The sequence below is a fragment of the Pogona vitticeps genome, chromosome 5, assembly GCF_051106095.1.
Source record: "Pogona vitticeps strain Pit_001003342236 chromosome 5, PviZW2.1, whole genome shotgun sequence".
Classification (NCBI taxonomy): domain Eukaryota; kingdom Metazoa; phylum Chordata; class Lepidosauria; order Squamata; family Agamidae; genus Pogona; species Pogona vitticeps.
Genome location: NC_135787.1, coordinates 78,898,814 through 78,907,500, shown reverse-complemented (window position 1 = coordinate 78,907,500; position 8,687 = coordinate 78,898,814).

The following is an 8,687-nucleotide window of genomic DNA, read 5'->3' as shown; positions in this document are numbered from 1 at the left end:
GTATATCATTAAGAAGGTGTAACAACTTATATTCAGAAAAAGATTTTGGCAGCATCACAGCACTGTAAACTTCTATGTGCATATGTTTATGGCAGATGGTGTTTAATGTCCAGGCAACATCTTTTCACATAATACAAATATTTTTTACTGATCCCAACCACCTTAGAAGAAAATGAAGGCTTGAGGTTTGGCCATAACCATTGGTCTCGGACACAGGTTATAATACCACACCATTGCAAGCCTTGCCATTTGGGGATCACGCTATGCCCCTGGGTGATCACCCCACCCCAGCATCTAAAGGAAAAAATTGAAAAGGCAAATAGATATATTTATTTGAATTGCTGAATAGAAATGTGGAAAAGAAGGATTTGGATGAGGAGGATGATAAGGACAAAGAGAAACACAGGGGGCAAAGACCAGACAGGACACGGGTGTATCAGGTTCTCAATATACACCAGGGTTGTGGTAAATGCCCAGACTTGATGGGCCCAATCCTTATTCCAATATTTAGACGTGATCTATAAGGCATATGTGGACTTCACAGAACAAGCATGGCTTGTGTATGATGGATTGTTCCAGAGGAGGGGGATGAGTAACCCAAATTTATGTTGGGACGAGCCCCTGCCAGGCCTCTGGCTGTAATCTATAACCCCAGCCAGGCTATATCTAGGTAACAGGACTGATAATGGACACCTTACTAGAAAGACTGCCCTGAATCAGAATCCCTGAGTAGGAGTGGGGCAAGTTATTTACCGGTGGGGTTTTTAGGAAAGGCTCTAGGATACCAGCAGTTCAGGAGTGCAAGGCATTCTTTGCCCAAAACCTTAAATTTGTACACGGTATGGAGGTTGCTGTTGAGAAAAGATGGCCAAAGTAGCACAGGAAGGAGAGTTTTGAGTCCATTTTCAACAGCTCCTCTGGAGACCTGGTGGGTCTCACCATTGGAAGTGGTAACAAAGGAGGTACAAGGTGTGTTTAGATTGATACATCATCTCTCCTACCCCAAGGAGGAGTCAGTGTCATGAGTTCAGCCGAAGAAGATCTGGAATCTGAAGGGTTAGTTACAGCTGAGGAAAATGCTGGGCAATTGAAGCACAGACAGCTGAATCACCACCAGATTCTCCTCCCCAGTAGCCAGGGTGAGGGCTAAGCTTTGACAAAGACTCATGACACGAAGGTCAGAGGATCGCATGAATGCTTCCCATAGGAACATCACTCGACCAGCCCTGAGTTTTAGCAGGATGAAGTGTTTAGATGACTGCTGATGCTACAAAATCTGCACCCAGAGGCTTAGAGGTTTGTGGAAGCAACAAGTCAACACTCTGTCTTACATCCATTCTCCTACTTATCTTGGACCTTGCTCTCTGAACCCTTGGCTTTGGACTCTGACTTCTGACTACGGTTTGTGTTTTGGCTTTGGCATTTTGGTATCTGCTTTCCATCTTCTGGACTTCTGACACTGGACTGGCTTATTGGACTTTTGCCTGTTGAAACCCCCTGGGAATGTGACAGTCAGTTAACAATGCCATCCATCAAGAAGGTCTTGAGTGGAAACTTAGGTGTAGAGTGGGATGTAACTGTGGCCCATTATTGGGATGCTTATCCTTTTGTGGTGAAAGGAATATGGGAAGGTGTAAAGTTATACTAGATACTTTTCATTCAATGGCAGAAGTGTTAGGTGTACTTCTGGTTGAAGACAAATGGAGGAACCAACCACATCACTGACACTTTGGGGCATTGAAGTGGACACAGTACAGCAAGCATCTAGGCTGCCAGATGTCATGTTGGCTGACCTTAAGGTCAGAGTAGCCTTGATGTTGCAAAGGAGAAAAGTGTCCCTGAGGGAGCTTCAGGAGATGGTAGGACATTTACATTTTTCTTGTAAAGTCGGGGCATCGTGTCATGCCTTTCTGCGTGGCTTTGCAAGGTGAAAGGGCTCCATTGCCTGTTTCATAGGACTGGAGTTGCATATGGTATGAGAGAGGATTTAAAGGTTTTGGGGGGGTTAGTTCTTAGCTGAATGCAATGGCATTTCCTTTTGGAGAGGACACAAGATGCTTAAGGCTGAATCTCAGGTCCAGTCGGACACTGCAGGCTCCTTAGGGTTCGGCATTTACCTTAGCAGCAGATGGTGTGCAGGCAAATGGCTAGTGGAATGGCACCACGTGGGAATCACCAGAGATTTGACAATTCTGATTTCTTCCCAATAGTTGGTGCATTGTGGGTTTGGGCAAAGGAATTGGCGAACTCTGTCCTACATTTTGATGGGCACTCTGTTGGTGGTCTATGTAATTAATAATCTCACATGCATTCAGACTGGATCATGACACTGGTGCAGGTTGGACATGTACCAGGTGTAGATAATAGCTTAGCTGATGCTTTATCATATAAATGGATCCAGTGGTTCAGGGAAGTTAATCCAGGAGCCAACGAGTTCACAGAGACTCTTCCCCCAGAGGTTTGGCAAATTGGAATGATAATGTGAAAGGGCAATAGGCCTGGTCTGGCACCGGGGATTTGAACAGTGTATTCAGAAGTGAGTATAGAGTTTCTGGAGTTTAGGAACTTTATTTATTTATTTATTTATTTATTTATTTATTTATTTATTTATTTACTTACTTACTTACTTACTTACTTACTTACTTATTTATTTATTTATCCTTCTAGACATAAGTCTATTCAGGGCGGCTCACAACATATTGTGCACAAACAAATAAAACATCAATTAAAATCTACAATAGTAATATGATCAAGATGGGAGAATAAACAACAAAAGCAAGAAAGTACAATCAAGAGTTGGCAGGAGGGAAGGCTGGCCTAAAGAACCAAGTTTTTAATTGGCTCTTAAAAACTTAGTTGATTTAGAACCAATGTGGCCTGCCCCAGTGGAGCAACTTCAACAGTTCATTATGTATCAAAACAAGAAGGATTTGGCACCAGGATCTATACAGGGTAGGTTATTGGTGCTGGCTTTCTACACTAAAATTAATGGGTATCAGGATTATTCTTTAGACAACTGCTTTAGGAAAATGATTGAAGATTGGTCTGAGGAAAGAGGCAGAGTTAAAGATTCGAGATTACCCATATTGCCAGAATGATTAGAAAGCATTGGTAAGCAGTGGTAGGCTCTCTGTTGAGATGATTATGAAGTCGCTTTATTCAAGGTGGTGTCCTTATTAACTTTTTCAATGCCCTCGGGATTAGTGAAAGATCATAAAATCGGAATAGTTATGCAATGGCAGGATGTTAGGGTAGTCAACGGGATGGTGCAGATTTGCATCCGCTGATCCAAGGCCAATTAGCGAGGCACACTCTGATGTCTAGGTAGGGGCCCAGTTTGTTTTATCTTGCACCTACCATAACTATGATGAGAAGAAAGCACACCATGATCATTGGCTGTTTTTGGGCAGCTCACTACGCTGCCACGTCCCCATGAGGACCAGTCTTGGACTTGGAGCCAGAGCCCTTATTGAATGGAAAGGACACCATGGGACGCCGTGAGGCCAACCTTGCCGTTCGGCTGCCTTTGGTCAACATCCCCCAGATGTGTTGGTAATACACTTGGGCAGTAATGACCAGACCAGGATCTGTGGAGAGGCGCAATCCTTGATGTGATTCATGACATCACATGGTTGAGAGTTACGTACCCTGCTATGGACATTTTATGGTCAATGATCATCCCTTGGCTGGCACGGAGGGATGTGAGGCAATTTTTGGCCCGCTAATACTGGGTAGGTGGGGCTCGTCAGCCATGGAAGGCAGCCTATCTAGGAGAAGTAAAACTCATTTCAAATCTCCAGTGCCTTGTGGCTATATCCACTGATGGAAAAGGCTTCAGGAGTTAACCTCGAGGCAAAATCCGGAGCTAGAGTCCCGAAGGCAGTTCGTGTCATTCTGCCAACTCCTGCAATGTTGCTGGAACCAGTTGTATTGGCTCTTGCCTTTCCATTGGACCATTTCAGTAGTGTGGAGAGGGGGGATTTGCTGCTTGGGTAACAGCCTATCCTCCATATTACTTTACTCAGGCTTCATGCTCTGGAGAGGACACTCCTCGATTCAGAGCATGTTACCATAGTCTCTCGAGACTGAAGGATGCCTATGCTAATGCTTAATGAAGGAGTATTAGCTGGGTAGCCTGCAGAGCTGTCTGCTGCAGCCTGGATCGGTGCTTGGTCACCAGAGGATCTATGGATAGGCCTGAGTTTCCTAATCAGTGAAGGCACCATATCATGCTATGGACGCTGTATGGCCAACGACCATCCCTCAGCTGGTATGGAGGGATGTGAGGCATTTTGGCTGCTAACACTGCATGAAGTAATGTTAGCAGAAGCCTTGGATCAGCGATTGGTCACCAGAGGAACAATAATGTGCATCCATCCATTGGATGTCCTTGAAGACATCAAGGGGGGGGGGCGTGCTGTTGGAGCTTGGTGAGTTTGATGGTGGGCATGGGAATTAGCTTGGTTAGTCCCTATGCTCTGGTGGGTAGTGAGGATATAACAGGTTTTGTTGGTGAATCCCATTGCAAAATCAGATAAGCTATAGCCCATCTGACACACACCCCCCTGTGCTGCGAATTGTGCGATTACAGTGCTTGGGGGGAAAGATGTGCTGGGGCCACACCCAGACCAACAGTCAACAAGGAGAACCTGGCTTGAGCCCCAGGGGTGGTCAAATTGGGGCCGGCTGGGTTCTCGCAGTCTTTAAGACCGTGAGAACTTGGGGCTAGGGACTTGCCTATTTACTGCTTAAGGGGTCCATTGAGACCTCTGTGCTTAAACCTGATTCCGCACTATGGCAGGACCCCCCTTTGCCAAAGGATGGCAACATGGATTATGTTTAATAAAGTGTGGCCCATGATTAACCCATAATTCTTGTCTCGCATTTTCATTCTGGGGTTAGGAAGGCAATGGGTCCCAGTATGAACCATTGCATCTGAATCTAGATCAGATGGGTGACTCACACATAGCCCTATAATAATTCTTCATCTACTGAACATGTAAGATTGGGATTACTGAAATCATATTGCTAAACATGGTGGGCAGACTTAAGTTGAGAGCTAGGTCCTAACTCAGATTTTTTTCAAAAATGTTTCTTGAAGATGATTCCAGGGAAAGAATTGCAGTCCCATTCCGATGCCTATTGTTGTCTGTAAAGAGGGAGAGAAAATCTGAAAAGGAAAGCTCCTGCTACCCATAGAATCTCCACGTAGCTAGGGATCTAGGAAAAAAAAATCAGAGTTCACAATCACATAAAAAGGCTCCATGTGCATCAAATAGTCTCCTGTTCAGACTGCTCTGTAATCTCTACATACACTTTCAAATTAATGCTTTAAAAATGCCTGAGTAAGTTTATAGAGGTTTGCGTAAGACCCATTCAGTACAAGTCTGTGTAACTGGTGATTCAAAAACTGGGTACTGGCCTCTGACATTTCAAGGTATTTATTAATATTGCTGCCTGTGCAGGATGTCAATAACACGGGGAGGTTATCAAACATCTGGCAGGCCACAACACATGGCTGACATTTGACAATGGAGATAGCACACCCCAGGCTCTGCTGTACTTACCAGACCTGCTCAGGTTATGTGGTGAAGATGAGATTTAAATTAGGAACTTCTGGTTGGGAGATCAGTCTCTTTTCTTCAAACTCTCCTAGTGTAATTCAACCATTCCAAAAAGCCTTCTTTCATTATTTATTTATCTTCTTTTGTCTTTCTCCACACCTTTCTTCAGCTCCGTTTTTTGCCTGTGATTTTCTCACTATGCTTATTTGCTCTGAAATGCAATTTTCTTTTCCTATCCATCCATGTCCTTTGGAAGTTCCTCTTATTTTTCCCCCCCTCAGGGTCCTTTTCCCTTTTTTGTTTTTGTTTCTCCTTTTTGCAGAATTTTGACAAACAAAACATTAAAACAACCAGTCCAAAGGAAGGAAGGGGGAGCTTTACAGCCCATTTGCTGAGCTGCTTGCACAGTTTCTTCAGGAAGACAAAGAAAATATAATGGAGTGTGCTGTACATTAGAAAATACTGATATAATCATTGTCACCATTATTGTAGAACTGCAGAGCTGGATGGGAACCCTATGGATCATCAAGTCTAGCCCCTGTCATGGAGGACAAGTGGGGAATCTAATTCTCAATTTCTGGCTCTACAGCCAGAATTTCTGGCTCTACAGCCAGATACCTAAACCACTGAGCTATTTTTGTACATCATCTTTCACAGAGGTATACTTTCCATAGGGCTGCTGTATTTGACATACATTGTGTCAGAGAGATGCAGAGCCCTTTAACAGGTTTTCCCTTACTTCCCTCAGAATTATTCAGATGTTTCTTCCAAACAGAAACCTCCACATTCAACCTCCATATTTGACACAGTTCTCCACGAATTGTCATGTCTGCTGCAAATCAGATATCCATTGGATGATGAAGATGGGTGGAGAAATAAATTCTAGAGTAGTGTCTGTAAGGTCAACAAACATGGTGGGCAATGTATGTAGGGAGTGGCCCTATGTATTAAGGTAGAAGTTAGCTTGTGTATCCCAGAATTAAACAAGTTACATAGTTAAAGTTCAGCACCTCATAGAATGAAACCATCCCAAAAGGAAAAGGAAAAGGGAAGAAAACCAAATCATTTCTAAAACAACAGTATTTATAAAGTAAATCATGCTATGGGCTAATTTTTTTTAATTTTCACAAATTGCATTCTCACAAACAAAAACAAAAAGTTTCCCTCACTGGTTGAGATTGCAAGATATTTTGTGCTATTTTTGCATTTTGACTTTTTTTTGTGGAATTTTTTTTTTTTTGCCCAGAACAGTGCCTGTATTTTGTGTAGAAAACTTACTATTTATTGCAGCAATATTTTGAGGAAAATGTAAGTTTTAAACACCAAATGCAAATGTATTTTTACATAAACCCCAAAGTTGGGGTGGGTGCAGTAGCTGGCGGGGGGGAGGTAGCACTTTTGCTCTTGTAGAAGCAAAAGTTATCTGAGTACTTACCCCTTTTTTGTCCATATTTTGGATGTTTTTCCATCAGAAAATCTGCAAGTATTTGTTACTTCCTTTCTGTGGATTAACTGTAAAATTATGATGACTAGGTTTAAGGTTTATTGTTCAATCTGTTTCAGGTATGTGGCAGGAAGAAAATAAAATGTGGGAATAATTATGACATACTTAAAAATATGATTCCCCCTTCCCATTTTCAAATCCATATTGTGAATATAAAAATCAAGTGCTTGGTTGAGTCCACACAAATATGTATGCAGCGCAAAGGATATGAATTGTTGTGGCACAAATTTTCTTTCAGCTTGACATCTTAAAGCCATGCTTTAAATACCAAATTGTCCATCTGTTCTTTTAAAGATAAGTGCATGCATCTGCTTTAAAAATAAAAAGCTATCTGAGAGAAAAGTGGCATACAAATGCAGGACAAGGAAAGCTCTTTAAGCTTGGTTTTGTTAACAATGAAGAATGTCCCTGGTGAAGAAGTTTGAAAAATCTATGCAAGTGGGTGAAACTTATCTGCTGTTCCTTTTTTAATGATGATGCACCTAACCAAGTTCCTTCTGTTTTCCTACAAAAGGATGCTTGCTCATTGCTTTTCTCCTGCTCATTATCTTAGAGACTGCAATTCCAAAAGCTTGGTGATTAGTTTTCCTATGTTTCAGTGTTATCAACACATCTGTTTATGAAGTACTATTGCTGATAGGATATACAGCTTTCCAAAGTAGAATAAATATTGCCATCTGATTTTAATATTCAGAGGTTGTTTATCTGAAGACAAAGTTACGTCCATTGAGCTTCCTCCAGGATGCATATGTGTGAATCTGTTGCAGCGGAAACTATAAGGAGTGATGTGGTACCTTAAAGATGAACTAGCAAGATTGGAAATTTTATAAAAGATTTTATAATATAAAATTTTATAATCTTTATAAACCAATATATTATGCAACCCATTGCAACCTCCCTATCACTCATTACATAAAATTTCAACTATTTTATGTGACTTTTAATTTTAGGTTATTTCTTTTTTTAAAAAATCCATCTAAACAATTTAAAATGGCCTAACATGAAGAAATGCCTCAAAAGATCCCATTTTTAGCTCCATCTTCTAAAGTGATGAGAAAAAAAATATTGTACATTACACAGAAAAAGGAGTGGCTGATAATTTTGTTAAAGAACTGTCATCAGCTGCAAAGGTAGCATTGTATACCTAGCATTATTACCATTGAATGTTATTTCCAAGCTCGAATTCCACATTAATTCCAACACAATGGCTGAAATCTAGTAGCACAACGGATACCATGTAAAGTTGATGATATCATCAGTCACGGTGATTTTTTTTAGAAAGTAAGGCTTTTTTATTCTGCCTCAAAAGTTGCTGAAGCACCTTTGGGATCACTTTCAGCCTTTAATTTGCAATTTGAGAGCCAGTTATGCAAGTAGCAGCCAGGCATCCCTTGATTTTTCATCACAGTATAGGTACACTGTTAACACTTTTTAGTTCTACGGGGATATTTGTTTAGATATCTATTGATGAACCTTTCAAACACAATTTCTCAATATTAGTCTCTTCTTATTCACAATTCTACAAGCAATTTCTGTATTGGTGCTGTTGCCAGGGGTTTGGGTGCACAAAGTGTAGCATTATATATATAATAGAAGACATGAGCAATTATAACAACTAC